This window comes from Macaca nemestrina, chromosome 13 (genome assembly GCF_043159975.1).
Source record: "Macaca nemestrina isolate mMacNem1 chromosome 13, mMacNem.hap1, whole genome shotgun sequence".
Classification (NCBI taxonomy): domain Eukaryota; kingdom Metazoa; phylum Chordata; class Mammalia; order Primates; family Cercopithecidae; genus Macaca; species Macaca nemestrina.
This window is the reverse complement of record NC_092137.1, coordinates 46,528,401-46,548,543: the sequence shown is the minus strand read 5'-3', so window position 1 is coordinate 46,548,543 and position 20,143 is coordinate 46,528,401. Positions and strand designations below refer to the sequence as shown.

Genomic DNA, 20,143 nt, shown 5'->3' with positions numbered 1-20,143 from the left:
CTGTCTTATATCATGGGATATAAGAAAGTGGGGATCAGAGGAAAAAATCTGATGGTGAGCACCCAATAGGTCTACCCAGGTCTACCCAGGCGAGAGGAGACTCAATTCTGGGGAATGCATGTCATTCAGTTTTCTTTTGCAAGAGCATTCCTTAGTGTGTGTTTGGGTAACTGTTACCCACCTGTAATGACATGTTTAGTGTCTGGCTTCTCTTTTAGGACCATACACTCAGTGAGGTAGGGCCTCGGTTGGTCTGGTTCTTAGATGGTTCGCCACTGCCCAGCAAAAGGTCTAATGGGCCATGACCAGAGAGGTATGCTGTGCCTTGGGGGCAGACTGCCTCAGCAAGAGACCTGTTTTTCCTGTGCTATCTGCTTCCTGTGCGCTGATTTCACTCCTGTCTCACAGTGGCCATGCCCCATTCCTGGGTGGGTGACCCCTGACAGGAGTGAGCATTCTGGTCACTATTACTCATATACCCCACCCAATGTAAATGCATTTAGATGGGATTTTATAGATCTCTCCTGCACTGGATCAGCATCAGTTGATTACTAATAAGTATTTTCATCTCTGCATGAATGACAGAGACCTCTTCCTGGTCAGTTAAGGCCAGACTGTGATCATGGTAAATTTGCCAAGAAATGCCAAAGCAGTGTCACCTTCTGAGATCCCTTGGTGTTACCACCCTTTTGTCGCCTCATGTGTGACCCCCACCTGATTCAGTTCAAAGCTTTAACACAGCTAGAAGCCTCTGAAGGGAGCTATGAAGTATGCCAGCTGGGCATTTGGGCACCAGTGCCCTGGTGCCTGGTTCCAGTTCTCACTTGCCACTTCCCAACTGTGAGACTTTTGCAAATTTAGCAACCTCCCTGGGCTCAGTTTTTTCACGGGGATGATAACAGTTAATGGCCTCAGCGTAGGTAAGGGATTAAGTAAGTAAAGACATATAAGGACTCCACACAGGGCCTGGCACACTGGAAAGGCTCAGCGAGTGTTTTCTGTGATAATTCTCAAGCATTGCTATCTCTTAACTTGCTTTTTAATAGTCATCTTTTTTAGCAAGGCCCTGAACCTCCCCTCTTCACTACATGTGTTCATTCATCCATCCTTATGACCATCTTCATCTAATGGAGCCAGTGTGGCTACATCAACACAGCTGCACTTGTGTTTCTGGAACAGTAGGGAGGGTTCTGAGCCCCATGAGAGCAGGAGCAGGCCTATATTCCTTCACATCTGTATCCTCAGGGCCTGGAGCAGGGCTGGCCCTGAAGAGGTACTCAGGAATGTTTGGTAAAGAAACGTTCTCAGCGTTTGTTCTCCCAGCTGACCAGGAAGGTTCCACTTGATCCTGGGCACCCGTTCTGGGTAGAGCATGGGCTGTTGGCCAACACATGCTCAGCTGTGCCAAAGATGAGAGGAGCAGGGCACGTGCCTCGGGCAGCTCTGGCAGTGGCATTAAGATTCCTGTTTGCTGGGGATGGTAGTGGGGAAGCTGATCATGGTGTTCCCACCACCACGGCTAGCTGGGAAGGCCTTGTCTCAGCTACCTCCATCCCTTGCTTCCTGGGCACCTGCATGGCGGGGGGGAGAGAGCAGTTCAGGTATGCCACAAGGTGAACTTATCTGCCTAAATGCATATTTGTCAAGAATTCTTGTCCAGCCAGAAAAATTCTTGTCAGGCTGAAGCGAAGTGATACCTGCTTTTTTTTTAAAAAAAGGTCTGCTTTAAATTTGTTGTGGCTTCCAAAAGAGTGGCTAGCATACTTCCATATGGGAGAAACTGGTATTCCATTAGATTAACTCATGCAACATTTTCTGAGAATCTACTGTGCCCCAGGTACTGGAGAAGCCACAGTGAGTAAAACCTAGCCCACCAGGCTGTGCCATATGGCCAGAAGAGCCCAGATGAGGAGGCTGTGGGTATTTCCAGTAGCAGGTGTGGGGTCAGGCTCATGGTCCTCTTAGCCTCTTCCAGTCCTGCTTGTCTGGAGTCTGTGTGATGTAGGGGCAAGAGCACTGAGAGGACATTTGAGAGGACATTGAAAGCCCTGAGTTCTGTCTCTTGTTCATGCTTCACCCGTTGAGTGTCTGACAAATGGTTTCTTCATCTGTAAATGAGGGAGCCACACTAGTTAAAGGTCTGGAAGGGCCCTTGAGGACACACATTCCATGTTCTGTGATCCCCGCTTCTCTGTGTGTGTTTTCTCTTTTTTCTCTCACCACACTGAGGCCAGACACTGCCCCTGCATGTGATGGAACCTAGTGGCAGAAGGAGAGTACGTGGAGGCTGGAATTGCTCCCTCTGTTGGCTCTCCCCGACCACCTGCCTGCTTAGCCTCTCCTCTTCCTCCGGTGAAAGTGCTGCAGCAATCTCGGCCCTTGGCACTCTCCTCAGGAATTTATGAAGCTCGTGATGTGAATGATGGAGCCGGCTAAGCCTCCTCTGCACTGACAGCTCAGCACAATGACCTGTTGAGTGCTGAGAGAAATGCCAGGTGCTTCAGGTGAATTTGGCTGGGATTGGGTGACTCAGGGAGTTGGCTCCCGAGTGTGTGTGCGCGTGTGTGTGTGTGTGTGTGTGTGTGTGTATGTGTATTCATGGGACCTCACTTGAGCCAATGACACACCCAGGCGGGACCTGGGCCAGCGGGTGTTGGGCCTGAGGTAAACGCCTGAGTCGCTTTTGTCAACAGATCCTAAGCCCTGTCCGCATGTGGACTGGGAACCATGACTGTGCCTCACAATAGCCCAGCAAGGGCTGGCATGCTTCCACTTAGCGTGGGTTTTGTCTCCCAAAGCTGAGCCTAATCCTTTCAGCCCTTGCCTCTGGACTCCTCTGGGGGAGGAAGGGAACGCTATCCTTGCCTCACCGGCTCAGGTGGTTGTGCAACTAGCTCCAGGCACCGGAGGAGGGCCAGGCCGCCTCTGTGCGCTATGTGGGCTGTGGGCAGGGCAGGTAGGCAAAAGGCCAAATTTTAGGGCTGGACTCCTTCCCTGTGGGCTGGGGAGAGGGCTGAGGAAGGCTCCTGCTGGATTCCGGGGTTGGGATGGGTTCCTGGCTGGCGGGACTTCTGCCTACCCACCACCCTCTGTGACAGCCCCTCTCTCCATGGTCCGGCCTTGCCTTCTTCCTCACTCTCTCACACTCCCTGCCAATCTCAGTCTCATCTCTCCTGTGGCTCGACAGAGAGCTTCCAGCCCAGGCCTCTCTGCTTAGCCCTAGATGCCCAGCCTCTGCCCTCAGATGTCTCCAAGTCAGCGTGGAGCCCAGAAAGGAGGGTGCAGGCTCTGAAAACCACATCATGGCTCTGCTTCTTACAGGGTTTTCAATCACATTACACTTCAGTTTTCTCATCTATAGATGTGGATGATAGCTGTGCCCTTCTCAAAGGTCCCACAATGTGGGATTTAAATGAAATAATTCTTTTTTTTTTTTTTTTTTTGAGACGGAGTCTTGCTCTGTCGCCCAGGCTGGAGTGCAGTGGCCGGATCTCAGCTCACTGCAAGCTCCGCCTCCCAGGTTCACGCCATTCTCCTGCCTCAGCCTCCGGAGTAGCTGGGACTACAGGCGCCCGCCACCTCGCCCGGCTAGTTTTTTTTTTTGTATTTTTTTTAGTAGAGACGGGGTTTCATCATGTTAGCTAGGATGGTCTTGATCTTGTGACCTCGTGATCCGCCCGTCTCGGCCTCCCAAAGTGCTGGGATTACAGGCTTGAGCCACCGCGCCCGGCCTAAATGAAATAATTCATATAAAGCTCCTAGATCTTTGCCTAGCACCTATTATTTTATCGTCTCTCTACTCCAGCCCCAAACCTGCTCGTGCTCCAGTCTTCCCGGTCCTGGTTCGTGGCTTAGTGGTTCACCCAGGCCACCCTGTGTCCTGCCCGTGCCCATATCTAGTCATCTCTAGGCCCCAGTCCTCACTGCCTCTCCATTCTTGTGGCCCTGTGTTAGTTGAGGGCCTCTTTATTTCTCTCTTTTCTGTAGTAGTGAGTTCCTAGCTCCTGAGCCAGCTGCATGATACAGTCCCCAAATCTGATACAATCCTAATACAATGGCCCAATCTGATCATTACAAAAAGGCGGCCAGGAGCTCTCTATCAACTCCAGAATCAAGTCCACAACCTCCAAGGTGTGCACAGCCTGGCGAGACCTGGCCTTTGCCCACCCTTCTGGCTTAATTCTCACCACACACTTCCCTGTAGCAGCCATACCAAACCATGACCCACACTTCCATCTCCTTGCCTTTGTTCATGCTGTTCCTGCTTTCTGCTTTACATCTTTCCTGTATCCTTCTTTACCTGCTAGATGCCTGCTTTGCCATCAAGACAACAATGTTTTTTAAATTTAAATTTAAATTTTTTTACCTTTTAGGTGTGGGGTACATGTGCACATTTGTTAGGTAAATTGCATGAAAGACAATCTTAATAAATACATTTATAGACCCAGTAGCCAGACGCTATACTAACTGTGATTTACATGTATTCATATAATCTTTTCAACACCCTCTTGGAGTGGGTACCATTTATAAATGAAGAATCTGAGGCACAGAGAGGTTGGTAAGTTGACCAAGCTCATAGAATTAGTAACTGGCAGAGCCTGGGTGCAAACCCATGCAGCCAGTGCTAGAACCTGTGCTTGACCGCTACACTCTGTCTCAAGCCCCTCGTAGGCACTGCCCTCCCACTGATGCCCACTTGGCCTCCCCGGGCACTGTTTGGTGCTTCCCTTCGGTGCTGGTGACTACTGTTGCCACAGCATTTGTTTGTCACAGTGCTTTTTCCGACGAACCTCTGGAGGGCAAGGACTGTGTTCTGTTCATTCTCACATCCTCATGGCCCACAGTGCTTGGCACCTGGTATGTGCGCAATAGATGTTTGTTAAACCAAAAGAGCTGGTGAATGAAGTGTCATCTGTAGGACTTGACAGAATGCTTTCTTGCTTCCATCAGCCTTTGGCCCTCTGTTTCGAACACTTATCCTTCCTGAAGCCTCACCCACCCTCACTCACCCTCACTCACCTTCACTCTCTTCCTTTGCTGGAAGCCTCTCTCTTGCACAAGGCTCATGTGTATATGGTTCGTTCGTTCCTTCCTTCCTTCCTTCCTTCCTTCCTTCCTTCCTTCCTTCCGTCCGTCCGTCCGTCCGTCCGTCCGTCCGTCCGTCCATCCTTCCCTCCCTCCCTCCTTTCTTTTTCTTTTTCTTTTTCTTTTCTTTTCTTTTCTTTTTTTTTTTTTCCCCAGAGTTTTGCGCTTGTTGCCCAGGCTGGAGTGTAGTGATACGATCTCGGCTCACTGCAACCTCCACCTCCCAGGTTCAAGCGATTCTTCTGCCTCAGCCTCCCAAGTAGCTGGGATTACAGGTGTCCGCCACCACAGCCAGCTAATTTTTTGTGTTTTTAGTAGAGACAGGGTTTCACCAGGTTGGCCAGGCTGGTCTCGAACTCTTGGTGGTCAGTTCTTGATTAGGTTTGTTGATGGCAGAGGAGCCATACATTGCCAGCAGGCTGGGGAGAAGCTCTGGCTCTTTTTTGTTTGGGAGAAGGCAGCTTAGTGGGTCAGATCACACCTTAATGCTCTTGCCCAGCTCGGGGAGGAAGGGAGAGTGCAGAAAGGTGTTGGGGGTAAGGGCAGGAGACACAACAGCAGTGCATCCTGTTGGGACATTCTTCTGTCACCACAGCCCCTTGCTTCCCAATTCAAATGATGAAGAGTAACAAGGAATCCCAATGCAGAACAAACAGCCACCCTGTCCCCATGACTGTAACCGATCCATACGCAGAACAAAGGAGATAGACCCAGGAAGGGCATTGTGAGGCTGATGCCAACTTCCCACAGCATCCAGAGAGCTCCTCTCAGACTGATGACCTGGGTATCAGGGGTGTGGGCAAGAGTGGCAGTGGGGCAGGAGGGAGCTACTGCTGAAGGTCTTGTGCTGGTGCTAGGACTGGCAGATGGCACACCTGGTTTCACTGAGTCCTGAAAGCCTAGGAGCTGGGATATCGTGTCCACTGTACAGAGAAGGAAACTGAGCCAGGAGTCATCTTACCCATCAAGTGTCCACCCCAGAAAGTCTGGTGACTCTAATGCCAGTCACTGAAAATTTAGGACATGTCTCCTCCTCGTTTCAGTTTTCTGTCCCACCAAGTGGATGTGTCCCCCGCCTCTGTCTCTCAGCTTCTGGAGGAATGGAATCCTGTGACATGTTTCGTTCCCAGATGCTTCTTGCAGCCTCTACCCAACACTGCTTATGGAAACTGAGGCTCAGAGAGGGCTCTGGAATATTCTTTCAGCCGCCTACATGTAGCCATTTTGGTGTGGTTGTGTCAAAATGACTTTACCCAGGTGCAAAACCACTGGTAACTTAAACTTCTTTTTAAGTTACCAAGTAGTATCTCCCAGGGATCTCTGTAAGCCATGTCACCCCCACCTGGTCTCTCCCTTTCCTCTTCCTCAACCCTGCCCTGACCCTGACTTTCCCAGCCCCTGCTTGATCTTCACATGATGATGAGGCAGGTGTGGGAAAGAAGAAAGCATTTGCATATTACTTGGTAACTTTTCAGGAGCTAAATTTTGGATGCATGTGCCTGCTGTTGTTTTGGTTTTAGGTGGCATTAAACTGTTCCAACATCGGTCCTGTGCCGGAGTGTTGCAGCTTGGGGAATTCCCTGGGGAGGCGCCGGTCTCCCTGCGTGGCTGGGGCTCCTTGGTCTCAGCATCAGATGGGGCTGGGGTATGAGGGGTGGGTGGGAAGTCCGTATTCTTGATGAGGGGAGAGGTGCTAGGAATCCCACTGGACACAGCTAGGCTCAGTGCACGTTGGGCAGGCTACCCCTGGGGCACAGGTGGGGACCTCAGCAAGTCCTGGAGGGAAAGCACTTAGCTGGGCAGGTGTGAGCTTTGGACTGCATCTTTGCCACATGCTACCTGTGTGTTCTTCACCCAGTTCCTTACCCTCTGTGAGGCTGTCTCCTCATTCATAAAAAGGGGGATCATGAACCTTTCCCTTACATTGGCTGCAAGGGTTAAATGCCTATATGTTGCTAAAGCTATTTGCCCTTCAGGTCTCCTTAAGCCTTGGGCCTGTGATATCTCCACACTTACCCCATTTCCTGATACTTCTTTATCCTCCCTCACCTCTGCCCTCCAAGGATTGGCCTGATAGCAGTCAGAAGTCTTCCTTATTTCCAAAAAGGCTTTCTAGAGGAGAACGGTTGCCTAGGGATAAGGACGGAAGGAGGGAGTAATTACACAAAGACATGAGGAAACATTTTGGGGTGATGGAAATGTTCTGTATCTTAATTGTGGTAATGGTTTTATAGCTGTATACATATGTCAGAAGTGATTAATTTGTATACTTTAAGTGTGTGCAGTTCATTGAATTTCAATTATACCACAATAAATTTTGGGAAAAGATTAAAAAGATATTTCAGTTGAGCACAAAGGATGACAGTATACTTTCATGCTACATTCACATTTCATTGAATTACAAAAGAACATTAAAAAGAGGAGAGGGGGTTGTCAATAGTCATCTCAATAGATCACCACAGTTTATCTGCGCTGGGCCAGTAAGTGCTATAGTAACTCCTGAGCTCTGCAAGAACTGTTTTTCATTATATTCTTCACGCCCAGCCCACATCCTAGTGCATATCACTCATGCACAAAATTGATGGATGAATAATTGATTAATTGAGTGAATGAATGGATGTAGACATTTAAGAGAAGCGACTGGATTCGAAACCAGCTCTTCTATCCCGAGCCTACTTTGAAGCAGGAGAACTTTATCAGTAGTTGCCTCTTGTTTCTCCCACCTCCAGTCTGCCCAGGGTGCCACCGGGACCTTATTGTGGTTGCCTCCTACCCCACTGCTGTCACCTGCAACCATACCCCCCACCCACCCCCTGCTTCCCCAGAAAACCTGCTTTTCCTGCGCACATCTCCTGGGGCCTTAGCTGCTATCTGATAGCTTCATCTGCACTTAGATAGGAGGGTGGTGGGGCTTGGGTGTGTTTACCTCCCAGGTAATGTGTTTTTCCATTCTGAAGGAATGCAGATCATAGGTAGTCTCTTCACCTGTGTAAGGAAAAGTTGGATGCTATGGCCTCTGAAACCCTGCCCCCTGGCATCCTATATGCTCTCACATCTGGACTCCACTGTAAGGCTAGGACTATGTTTCTGTTTTGATTAACAAGTTTATATTCTGACATGGTGCGAATTGCAAAGTGTGCAAGGGATCATCCTCCTCCTACCCTGAGGTTCCATCCCTTAGTGCATGCCAGAGAGGCCACCACGCCTGCTAGCTCCTTGTGTGCCCTTTCGGAGATGTCCTAACATATGTAAACCTAGAATGTGACTTCATGGATTTGGGCCAGATTTGGTTGACATTCATTTGTTTGTTTTAAACACTGGTATTTTCTTGTTTAAATGCACTGTGATTTTTTTCAGACAAGCCTTTAGATGTTTAGGCTTAAAAATGATGTGGCCATGAAAGGATGGAAATCCTTTTATGTGTATCTTTCTGCGTATGTGGAAGTATAACTGTAAATATCCAAGGTAGAATTGTTGGTTCAAAGGATATCTATAGCGTTTCAGTTTGTGTAGATATGACCAATTTGCCTTTCAGAGATATTTAGTTTGTACTTCTACCACATATACGGTGCCTGTCTCACTACATACTCATCAATAATATTTTATCAACTTTTTTTCTATTGATAAAATTTTATTGAGGTATAAAATTCACGCAGAAAAGCACAGAAATTGTAAGTATTTGACTAGATGAATTTTCCCAAAGTGAAACATATCTGTATAACCTTCTAGGTCAGAACTAGACTATTTACAGCATCCTAGAAGCCCTCCTCCTGTCCCTCTTTGTCACAACCCACCCTTTTGCCCAAAGATGACTAATATTTGACTTTTAATGGTCTAGGTTAGTTTTGCCTGTTCTGTTACATGAAATTTACACAATTTGTAATCTGTCGTTTCCGGTTTCTGACACAGCATATATGAAATTCATGCATGTTGTTGCAAGTGGCAGTAGTTCGTTTATGTTCATTGCTATAGCATATTCCATTTTACGAATAGATCATGACTTTTTTGTCCACTTTACTAGTGATGGACAATTGGGCTGTTTTTAGTCTGGGGTCATTGGAAATAATGCTGCTAGATGTGTTCTTAAACCTGTCTTTTGCAGGGCAAATGCACTCGTTTCTCTTGGGTATACACAGGAGTAGAATAACCGCGTAAGAGAGTATGCATACATTCAGCGTCCCTAAGTGGTTGTGCCAATTTTTACCTCCACCAGTAATATCTGAGAGCTCCAGTTGCTTCATGGCCTCTCTGGGACTTGGTACTTATGACAGTGTTTTTTCAACTGTAGCCATTCTAGTGGGTATGTAAGCGGTTTCTGATTGTGGTTTTAATTTTCATTCTCCTAATGACTACTGAGTTTAAGCACTACTTTTATTGGCCATAAAAACTTTGTGAAGTAACTATTTAAGTCTTGTGTTCATTTTTCTGTTGGGTCATTTGTCTTTTTTTTTCTTTTGTTGGGACTAATTTGAGAAGTTCTTTATATATCCTGGATATATGAATCCTTTGTTAGATGTAAATATTTCAAATATCATCTCCCATTCTGTGGATCATCTTTTCATATTCAAAAAGTCTTGCCTACTGAGGTCATGAAGGCATTCTCTTATGTTATCTTCTAGAAGTCTAATTTATTTTTCTCATTTTGATCTCTATTTGACCTGGACATTTTATATTTAGTGTGAGGTAGGAGTCAAGAATAATTTTTTTCCCATATGAATGTCCTATTGACTTAGTGCATTTATTGAAAAGACTGACCTTTCCTCTTTGCTTTGTGGTGTTACCTTTATCATACAGAGTGTCCATATATGAGTAGGTTAATTTCTGGACTAGTGATAATTTTTTAATAATGATAACAGTGATAGTTTTTTTCTTTTCTGTTTGATGTATTCACCTATCCATACACAATACCACACTGTCAAAATTACTGTCATTTTAAAATAAGGTTTTGAATTTTATTGTTATTAATTAACGAAGAGACTGGATCTCACTATGTTGCCCAGGGCCAGAGTGCAGTGGGCTGTTCACAGTTACCATAGTGCACTACAGTCTTGAACTCATGGACTGAAGCAATTCTCTCACATCAACCTACAGGGTAGCTGGGACAACAGGGTCACACCACCAGGCCCAACTAATAAAATAAGTTTTGATATCCAGTAGCATAATTCTCCAACTTGTTCCTTTTCAGTATTGTTTTAGATACTTTTGGCTGTTAGCATTCCCACATAAATTTTAGAATAAATTTTTGACTATGAACATACATATACATATAAACTACTAGTATTCTGATTGGGAATGTTCTTAATAATATAACCAAATATGAGGAGAACTGACATCTTAGACATGGGATGGTGACATCTGTGAACATGGGATTTATTTTGGTGTTTTATTTTTCTCCATATTTTCTAAAGTTCTGTATTTAGCATTCTTGTATGTCTTAGATTTTTTTCTTATTTTTAATTAGTACAATAAAAATGTACATTTTTATGCACAGCCATTTAAAAATGTACCTTTTCAGTTATTTGTTGCTGGAGATAGTTGATTTTTGTATATTATCTTTGAATTCAGCAATCTTGTTAAATTCACTAATGAACCATAATAATTTCTTTGAAGATCCTATTGCATTTTCTGTATATACAGTCATGTAGACTGTAAATAATAATAGGTTTTTTTCCCTTTCTAATCTTCATACCTTTTTTTTTTTGTCTTATTACACGCGTTAGGTTTTTTAATATAATATTTGTAATATTGTGAACTATATATTTAGTCTTCATCCCCTTTTCCTGACAGGTCCTAAACCTTTGACATCTCCAGAGTGATGAGGAGTGTCTTCTGTATGCTCAGAAGATGACTGGTGGCAGAGGGCCCTTAGATAGCTTCAGGGTAGGGACTGGTCACCAGAAAGACCAAGACATGATTAGAGGGTTAGGACTTTCAGCCCTATCCCCCCAACCTCTGGGGCTGAAGGTTAAGTTGACCACCAGTGGCCAATGATTTAATCATGCCTAAGGAATGAATACTGCATAAAAACTCAAAAGGACTGGGTTCAAGGAGCTTCTGAATAGCTGAACACATGGAGGTTCCTGGAGGGTGGCACTGCTGAAGAGGGCAGGGAAGCTCTGTGTTCCTTCTCTCATACCTTGCCCTATGCATCTCCTTCATTTGGTTGTTCATTCATATCCTTTGTAGTATCCTTTATTGTAAATGGGTAAACATAAGTAAAGTGTTTCCCTGAGTTCTGCGAGATGCTCTAGAAAATTAATAGAGCCCAACAAGGGGTTTACAAGAAGCCCCAATGTATTGCCAGTCCATCAGAAGTATAGGTAGAGTTTATTACTTGTGACTAGCATCTGAAGTCGGAGGCAATACTGTGGGACTGAGCCCTCAACCTGTGGGATCTGATACTATCTCCAGATAGGTAGTGTCAGAATTGTGTTGAATTATAGGACATCCAGTTGGTGTCTGCTGGAAAATTGGTTGGTTGGTGTGTCAAAAGTTTTGTGTTGAGTAACTGTGAAAGTAAAGAATAGGAGAAACTGACTTTGTGTTTTTCTATCTCATTTAATGTTGAATAGAAGTGACAATAGTTGACATCCTTGTCTTGTTTCTTTCAGGGGAAAGCTTTTAGATTTCACCATTAAGTATGATGTTTGATATAAGTTTTAAAATAAATATTCTTTATAAGATTCAGGAAGTTATTCTCTGTGCTTAGTGTGCTAAGAATTTTTTTAACAAAATAATGCATTTCAAATTTTATCAAATGTATTTTCTACATCTCTTGAGATAGGTTTTTTCTTTATTCTGTTAATATGGTAAATTACATTGATCCAATTGTTCATTATTAAACTAACCATGTATCTGTAATAAACCCAGATTACTTGGAATGCATCGTCCTTTTCATGTACCGCTGGATTTGATTTGATAATAGTTTCTTGAAGATATTTGAATTGAGGCTTGTGAGAGAGATTGGCCTGCAATGTTTTTTCTTATTGTATGTCTGCCAAGCTTTGATGTCACGGATATATTGGCCTCACTAATGAGTTCCAAGTGTTCCCTCTTTTTCTATTCTCTAAATGTATTGGAGACAGAATGATATTCCTCACACGTTTGGGAGAATTTAGTGGTGAAGCCATCTGGGTACTGAAGTTTTCTTAGTGAGAAGGTTTTATTTAAAGACTCACTTTTCAAAGTAAATGTAGAACTATTCATGTGCCATCATGCCTGGCTAATTTTTAAATTTCTTTTGTAGAGATAGGGTCTTGCCATGTTGCCCAGGCTAGTCTTGAACTCCTGGGCTCAAGTGATCCTCCCACCTTGGCCCCACAAAGCGCTGGGATTACAGGCGTGAGCCACATGGCCAGCCCTTGTTTTTGATGACCTTGACAGTTTCGAGGAATTCTGGTGAGGTTTTTTTGGTAGAATGTTCCTCAGCTGGGACTTGTCTGATTCTCTTTCTCGTTATTAGACTGAGATTCCCTAAAAGTTTTTAGGGGGAAGAATCGTAGAGGTAAAATATGGTTTTTATTATATCATGTCAAGGGTACATACCATTTTTTAAAAATTGAGATGGGGTCTTGCTATGTTTCCCAGGCTGGATTTGAACTCCTGGGCTCAAGTGATCCTCCTGCCCCAGCCTGCCAAGTAACTGGGACTACAGGTGTGTGCCACCATGCCCAGCAAAGGCACATACCATTAACAAGCCCTTCAAAATCTAGATCTCCCTCTGAATACGGGTAAGTATGCTAACAGATCATTCCAGGAAATGACCATATGCCCCTGAGAAAGGAGTTGTGGATCCTATGTTTCTTTAGGGAATCTCAGTCACCACATCCCTCTGGAGATGTGAGCATCTTGCTGTGCTGAGTATAGCTGTGTTTAAAGATGTGTTTTCTTTACAAGGTGATCTCTAGATATGAGCCAACTGTTTCATCTGGTGCTCATCCAAAGAAACCACAGTTGTTCTGATACCGGAGGAAAAGCTGACGGTGCTGGAGAAGTGGGGTGTTGGTTTTCAGCGTGGTCACACCTTCCTTAGGGGTTTTCGAGGGGAATTCTGACTTGGTGGGGTTTTTTTTTTTTTTGCTTTCTTCCTAACTTCAGATGCAGTGCCACAGTACCTCCCAAAGAGAAACAGTAGTCCATGAAGGCCATGCAGTCTAAATCTCTATCAAGGAAGAAACACATTTTAAAATCTAAATTCACCGTAATTTGCACCATTTTTTCGGCTCACCGTTAAGGGGCAGTGCCGGTTCCCCTCTGGTCATCCTGGGTTGCGTACGGGCCATCTGTCTGTCACGACCAGGCTTTATCTACACAGAGACGTGAGCGAAGTTTTGTAATCCTAGCTTTTCATTACCTTTTCCTGTTATTCTTAGCCCGTCGTGTTCTAAATAGCTTTCTCTGGTGATCAGAGTAAAGAGATTCCTCTGTCATTCCGAGCACGTAAACACTGAAACATTAGGGAAAGGGTGAGGTTTGTTTCCGAGTGTATTTGCGTTCAGCTGGACTCTGTTTTCCTGCACCCATAGGCCTGATCCTATCCTGTGGAGCCACCTGGAAAAGTTCTACACCTTCTGCTTCTCCAGATATTTGCAGGTGGGCTTTTGAGCTCCCCCAAACCTTACTTTCTCCAGTACAAACTTCCTCAGCTTTTCTAGTGAGTGTTTGTAACATAGTTGAGAGTCTCCTCACCATTTTAGTCATCCTTCTTTGAATACATTCCTGTTTATTAAAACCTGGTGCCCAGAGAGGGATATCATATATCAGGGTGGCTTCCTAGCCCACAGTATTGCGGGATTACCCGTTCCTTTTTTTCTCAGAATTGTTCTTCTATTAATGCATTTTAGGGTCACATTATTACTATGATTACTTTATAGGCTAGTACTCACTTATTAATAAGATATTTTTCAGAAATTCCCATACTCCATACCAAAGGCACTTCCTTGGCAAAGTATTTCTCTCTGTCTTGGTTTCGTCATCTCCAAATGGCAATAATTATACTATGAGCTCACAGGACTGTTGTGATGAATGAATGAGATACTCTGGTCAAGCTCAGCCTAATAAATAATAAAGTCACTGTGACCGTCTCTACTTTCTGACTGTGAGTACTGCCACCAGTCCACCCCCACCTCTGCTTGTAGAAATAAAAGGAGCAGATTTATGCGAGGGGATGGGTCCACCTGGAGTGACTTGAGAAGAGCCCGTCCACCTCCTCCTGTTTAGAAGATGCCTTTTGCTATCCTGCTTTGATGCCTGGAATTTCATCCTTCACCCATGTGAGTCATTATTGGACCCAGGAAGTTAAAGATCTATCAGTCGTATCCTCCCCATCCGCACCCCTGCAGAGCTGCAGATGCCACCCACAGCTGGCTCCTGGAACCTTGAGCAGAGACCGGGTCACACATACCCAGGATCTCCCAAACCCATGCAGGCCAACCCACCCCGGTCTGAGTCATCTTTCCCATCCAGACTTGAGTCTTAGAGCACTGCCCTGGCCTTTAGTGAGGCCCCCAAAATGATGTCAGTGTTCATGCTCAGCTGCCCTCGCCTCAACCAGGCTAATGAGGATGGGGAAAACGTTCCTTGTTTTAGGCCAAATGGGTCTTCTCTAACTGCAGCTGTTTTCTTTTTTTGTTCCTACAAGTGCTGGGCCCACCCACATGGTCTAAAGCCAAGATCAGGACAGAGAGGGAGGGAGCTGTCCCCTGGCCACCCTGATACCTGTTGTCGGAAATCAACGAACAAACACAAACCCACTTTGCGTTCCGTGAGTGTGCATGGATGTTGGTCCCTAGGCGCTGCAGGACAAGAGGAGGGCCATTTCGAAGGCTCTGCCCGTGCGTGGGGAGCATGCTGGATCTTCCTTCCAGCTACAGAAGAGGTCAGCCCCCTGCCCCCTCTGGCCTGCTTGCTCGAACCTCTGAGAGACGCTGGGCAACATGCTATCCCTCCTAATTGTCTGCCTCGGCAGACCGAGCCTTCCAGATCATCAGTCACCACGTGGCCCTTGTTCTGGGGAGTTCTGCACATCAGCTCCTCCTTTACCCCTCCTCAGCCTCCAGACCCTTCCACTGCACTCTCCGGAACTCTTGTCTCCTAGAGCCTCCCCTCCTCTGAAGGGGCCTTCACCGTCTTTCACTGAAGCCTGCCTGTCCTCAAGGTCCCTGCTCCCTGCAACCACTCAGGTTGAGGCTGGTTTCTGTTGCCTACAGGCAGGTGTCAGGCAGGGCCAGATGTGGAGGAGTTACTCATTCCTCCCCCTCAGTCCTCAGACTCTGGTTTCTTCCCCCAGTGACTTCAGTCCCCAGCTGCTTTCTCCGTCCACCTTTACTCTCACTGGCGCTGACACCCACCTGGAGCACTCTGACGACATCCTGGCTCCCCAACTTCCTCAGACTCTTGCCCTCATTTGATTTCAGCCACCTCTGAGATCTCAACGTTTGCTTTTATTTAAAAAATGTTTTAAGTTTACGTATGTAAAATTCTTTTTCTGATGTACAGGGCTTTGGTTTTTTAGACGTGCATGGATTCTCATAGCCACCACCCCAGACAGTACATGCAACGGTTCCAGTACTCCAGAGAACGCCCTCATCTCTCCTCACCCCTGCCTTCTGGCAAGCAATGAGCTGTTCTCTGTTCCTGCATTTTTGCCTTTTCTAGAATGCCATATATGTGGAATTATGTAGAATGTGCCCTTTTGGCACTGGCCTCTTTTGTTCAACAGAGTAATACCTTCGAGATGCATCCACGCTGTTGTTTGAATCAGGCGTGTTAACTTTCATTGCTGAGTAGTAGTCCGTTGTGTAGATACATTACAGTTTTTTAAAAAAAAATCTACCGCTGCTGCAGGACATTTGGGTGTTTTCAGTTCTTGGTGAGGATGAACATTTGTGTGCAGATTTTGTGTGGACTTAAAATCTTGACTTCCTTAAAATACCTAGAAGTGGTCATTGCTGGGTCCTATGTATGTGAGATCTCAATTGTAAGTTTCCTCTCCTCTGACAACTGTGCCCCATCCACATGGTTCCTTTCTCTAACATATCACATTGACCACTGTGACCTCACTAAGACCTCCAATTCACTGAGCCTGCCATTTTTTTCATTGATCATGAACCTATTCATTATTTTCGTTCCTTCTCACACAACTTAAGTGATCCATCATAATAGTCATTCTACTGGAAACTTTCCTCACTCCCTTCAACATACCCTCCTGGCTGAACCACAACCTGGTGAACTCAACTACCCACCCATTCAGCCTCCATTAGAGTAGAACAGTGTGGCTAGAAGAAAACGCAGCTGTGCCGCAGGCGAGTTCATGACCGTAAATCTCACCTGAGCTTCTGATACTGATCATCGATCGGTCTGACTTTCTAGTGACTATTTCATACTTGTATCTCTTCAAACCTCTGACAGCCTCATATATCACTGAGGAACTAGCGATCAGACTAGAGATTGCTCATTATCCTCCCACCATCAATTCCACCTGACGGACTAAGGCTTTACTCCCTTCTCTGCCTTCCCCCTTTTAAAACGATGAGCTGTCCATGCTTCTGTCTGAAGCCAGCCCCTCGATGGTGCAGTGGATTCCATCTGTGCCCATCCTACCTTTTCAATCATTTTCCTTCTGCAATTATCCCCTCTCCTGTCTTCATCAACTTCTCTTCCTGCCATCACCATATATACATTTCCTAATGTAGCGCATCTTCAAAAATAATGTCCCTCCTGGCCTCCTAAAACCAGTAACTTTACAGTGGAGAAACCTGACAAACACCTCAGCCAGGTGATCAAGGCGACGAGTCGTGATGGCGGAACGTACCCTTGCTGTGATGTGAGGAGATGATAATGGCACTGTACCTCTGTGGTCTTCCTTTCCAAAACCCACAACCTCTGTCCAACCAGAAAAACACCAGACAAATCCAAATGGAAGGATGTTCTACAAGATACTTAACTAGCACTCCTCAAAATTGTCAAGGCCATCAAAAGCAGGGAAAACCTAAGAGAAGCCTAAGGAGACATGACAAGTAAATGTAATGTGGTATTCTGAATAGGACCCTAGAAAAGAAAAAGAAAGATATTAAGTAAAACTAAAAACCAGAATAAAGTACGGGCTTTAGATCATAAGGTACCAATACTGGTTCATTAATTGTGACATATGCGCCATAGTAATGTTAACAATAGAGAAGGCCAGGCACGGTGGCTCACGCCTATATTCCTACCACTTGGGGAGGCCAAGGCAGGAGGATCACTTGAGCCCAGGAGTTCGAGACCAGCCTGGGCAACATAGGGAAACCTTGTCTCTATTCTAAAATTAAAATAAAATAAAATAACAGAGGACACTGAGTGCAGGGAACTCTTATAATAGTCTCACAGGCTTTCTGTAAACCTAAAACTATTCTAAGATAAAAGTTGATTAAATATGAAACCACACACACTCACAGACACTCTCACACACTCCCCTGACCCATGTCATCTTCTTGCTTCACTCCATTTCCCTGCTTTCCTGCACAGGGAACCTTCCCAAAGGGGTTGTATATTGCTACGGTCTCTATCTCCCCACTCCAGCCAGCTCATTCCTCAGTCCACTCCAATCTGCTGTCCTTAGCTTCCCACCAAAACTGCTCTTATTAAGGTTGATGGTGAGCTCCATGTTGGCAAATCTGAGTCCATTTTTTCCCCTTCCCTTACCTTTCAGTCTAGTGTGTGTGTAACCCAGTTCACTATGCCCTCCTTCCCACAGCACCCTTGTCACTTGGCTTTTGGGATACTATACCCCTGGATTTCTTCCTGCTCCTTGGCTGCTCCCGCTCCATCTGGCTTCTACCAGTGGCCTACGTTCTGTCTCCGGACCTCTGTTCTTCTTTGACTGCACTCTTATCTCATAGGCATATTTCATCCCATCTCATGGAGTTCAGTACAATTAACCTACTGCACATTCCCAAATTTGTATCTCCAACTTTAAACCTTATGAGGTAGGGACTGCTGTCACCACCATTCTACGAAACAGCAGACTTAGGCTATCAGATGTTTAAGGGACTTCCTTGAGGTTACACAGCAGGAAGCAGCAGGGCTGGGATTTGAACCTAGGTCTGTCTGACTCTAGGCCTGTGTTGTGAGTTGCCAGGCTGCCCGGGCACCCCCTCCTTTCCCAGCCCCCGTCCTACCTGCTCCCCAGGGCCTCTTGCATGTCCTGCTCATTCTGGCCTCAGGCCTTTGTCTCCCTGGTCCACTTCTCCTGGAATGACCTCTTTTCCCCCTGCCTGTCTAATCCTCTTCCATCCCAGCTCTGGTGGGAGTTGCTCCACTCTTAAGACCCAGGCCGATCTCTGCTGGCCTCCTCTGGACACTTGCAGGTGCTGGAGTCTACCCTAAAACAACCAAGGGTTCATTTGCATCAATAGTTATCATGCTTTCTGAACCCACGACGGCGCCCTTGGCCCAAGTACAGCTGCACCCACAAGGATGCGGAAGCAAGTGATCTAACGCTGGGACTGGCTGGGAAAACTGGGCCATGGGCCTCCATCATCACACACCATCTCAGACAGGGTCTCAGTCATCCAGGCAGGCTTTGTTTGGTTTTACCTACTAACTGGGAAGCTTCTAGAAAGAAGGATCATGAGTGCTGAATAAGTATCATTTTTAAACACTGTGTATATTAGGTGGGCCTGGGGAAGTACTTCAAAATCCTTTTCTCCTGGGTCTTGGGGGGCCAAAGAAAGTTCAGTCCAGTAGTGAAAGAATTAATTTAGACTTCATGGAGGCCACAGAGAGGCCGAGCAGTTCCCACAGGGGTCACTGAGCTCAAAGGAATGTTTGGAAGAAACGGGGGTGACAGGATCATTTTTGGAAGAACTGAGAGTGCTGGAGGGAAGTGAGGAGCAGGAGACTGGAAGGAAGAAGTGGGAAGGGCCATGTGGGAGGCCCAGTGCTGGCTGAGACAGTGAGCAGTGACCTCTGGGGCAGAGAACACTGCCCTTTCACTTATGTGAGTTCAGCCCCAATTCCCATGATGCTGGCCGGGGCTCTAGTCCCCGCCCTGCCACTAACTCCCTGTGTGACTGCAGGCAAGTTGCTTTGTTTCCCTGGGCCTCAGTTTCCTCATCTCTAAAATGAGGAGGTTGAAAAAAAGAAGTGATGGGGTTGGGTGACATTGTTTCTCAGCTCCTCTCAGTATCCCGAGTGCATCTGAGATAACACATCCTGTGCTGTCTACCCTGGGCCACTGCCTCGGGGAAGGAAGAGCCAGGTTAACCTGACCGTTCTTCTACGGGCCTCCTGGTAAAAGTTCTTTTTCACAAAACAGCAGAGTCTTTTGTGCGGGATCTAGGAGGGGAAGGATGTTAAGTGGTTGAATCTTGCATATTGTAAAAGAAATGAATCTGCATTTCCTTGATCTCCAGAAAAAACACAGTTCATTCACTCTCCATCCCCAACTGAAAATGGGCATCCATGCCCATGCTGCAGAGTGGGATCAGTTTTGCCCTGCATGATCAGAAGGGGCAGGGTTGGCCCTTCTTTCCCAGGTAGGGCCTTCTGATGTTCCAGCCTTGGGTCAGAGTCCCTCTCCCAGAGAGATTTCTCATCCATAAGCCTGCCAACCAAGACAAGTGCTGAGATGCTGTCGCAGCCCATCAGGGTTTGCTTGCCTGGAGGGGAACATATCTAGCGTCAATAGGACCCCCAGTGGCTGAACGATTGCTAATTCTGTGCAGGCCCCTGCCTTGGTCCTTGCACATCTGGCCACACAGGCATGTACCTACTCCTGAGTCACCTACGTTTTGGAAAATATAAAATCAGGTTAAGTCAGTCTTCACTGGACTGCTTGAGGCAAAACGTGAAGCAGTGATGGCTTGTGTGGGTCTTGTGTCTTGTGGTTGGAGGCTGAGCTCCTCTGACCCATCAGGAACAATGGCTTCGTTGTGCTCCTCTCTGGCTTGCTTGCTGGACTTGGAAGCAAGAGGAGCTTTGAGCTGCCCAGCACCCCCAGGGGCAGGAGGGTACAATCATGGCCCAAGGACAGCACTGTGGACCCCATGGGACCCTGCAGGTGTTAGGGGGCTGGGAT

General features: G+C 46.2%; 3 long non-coding RNA genes across 3 annotated transcripts in view; 2 read left to right on the top strand and 1 right to left on the bottom strand.

Moving 5' to 3' along the window:
- LOC139357833 (uncharacterized) overlaps positions 1-20,143 on the top strand; it is a 104,955-nt gene that overhangs the window by 22,297 nt on the left and 62,515 nt on the right. The gene's annotated exons all lie outside the window — the stretch shown is intronic.
- Positions 1,034-13,936, bottom strand: LOC105464960 (uncharacterized). The gene is made up of 3 exons (XR_011611696.1): positions 13,313-13,936; positions 7,102-7,215; positions 1,034-1,571 (listed from the first exon to the last, which is right to left on the bottom strand). It is a non-coding gene; the product is annotated as an uncharacterized lncRNA (long non-coding RNA).
- Positions 14,218-15,499, top strand: LOC105464961 (uncharacterized). The gene is made up of 3 exons (XR_977180.3): positions 14,218-14,357; positions 14,726-14,962; positions 15,374-15,499. It is a non-coding gene; the product is annotated as an uncharacterized lncRNA (long non-coding RNA).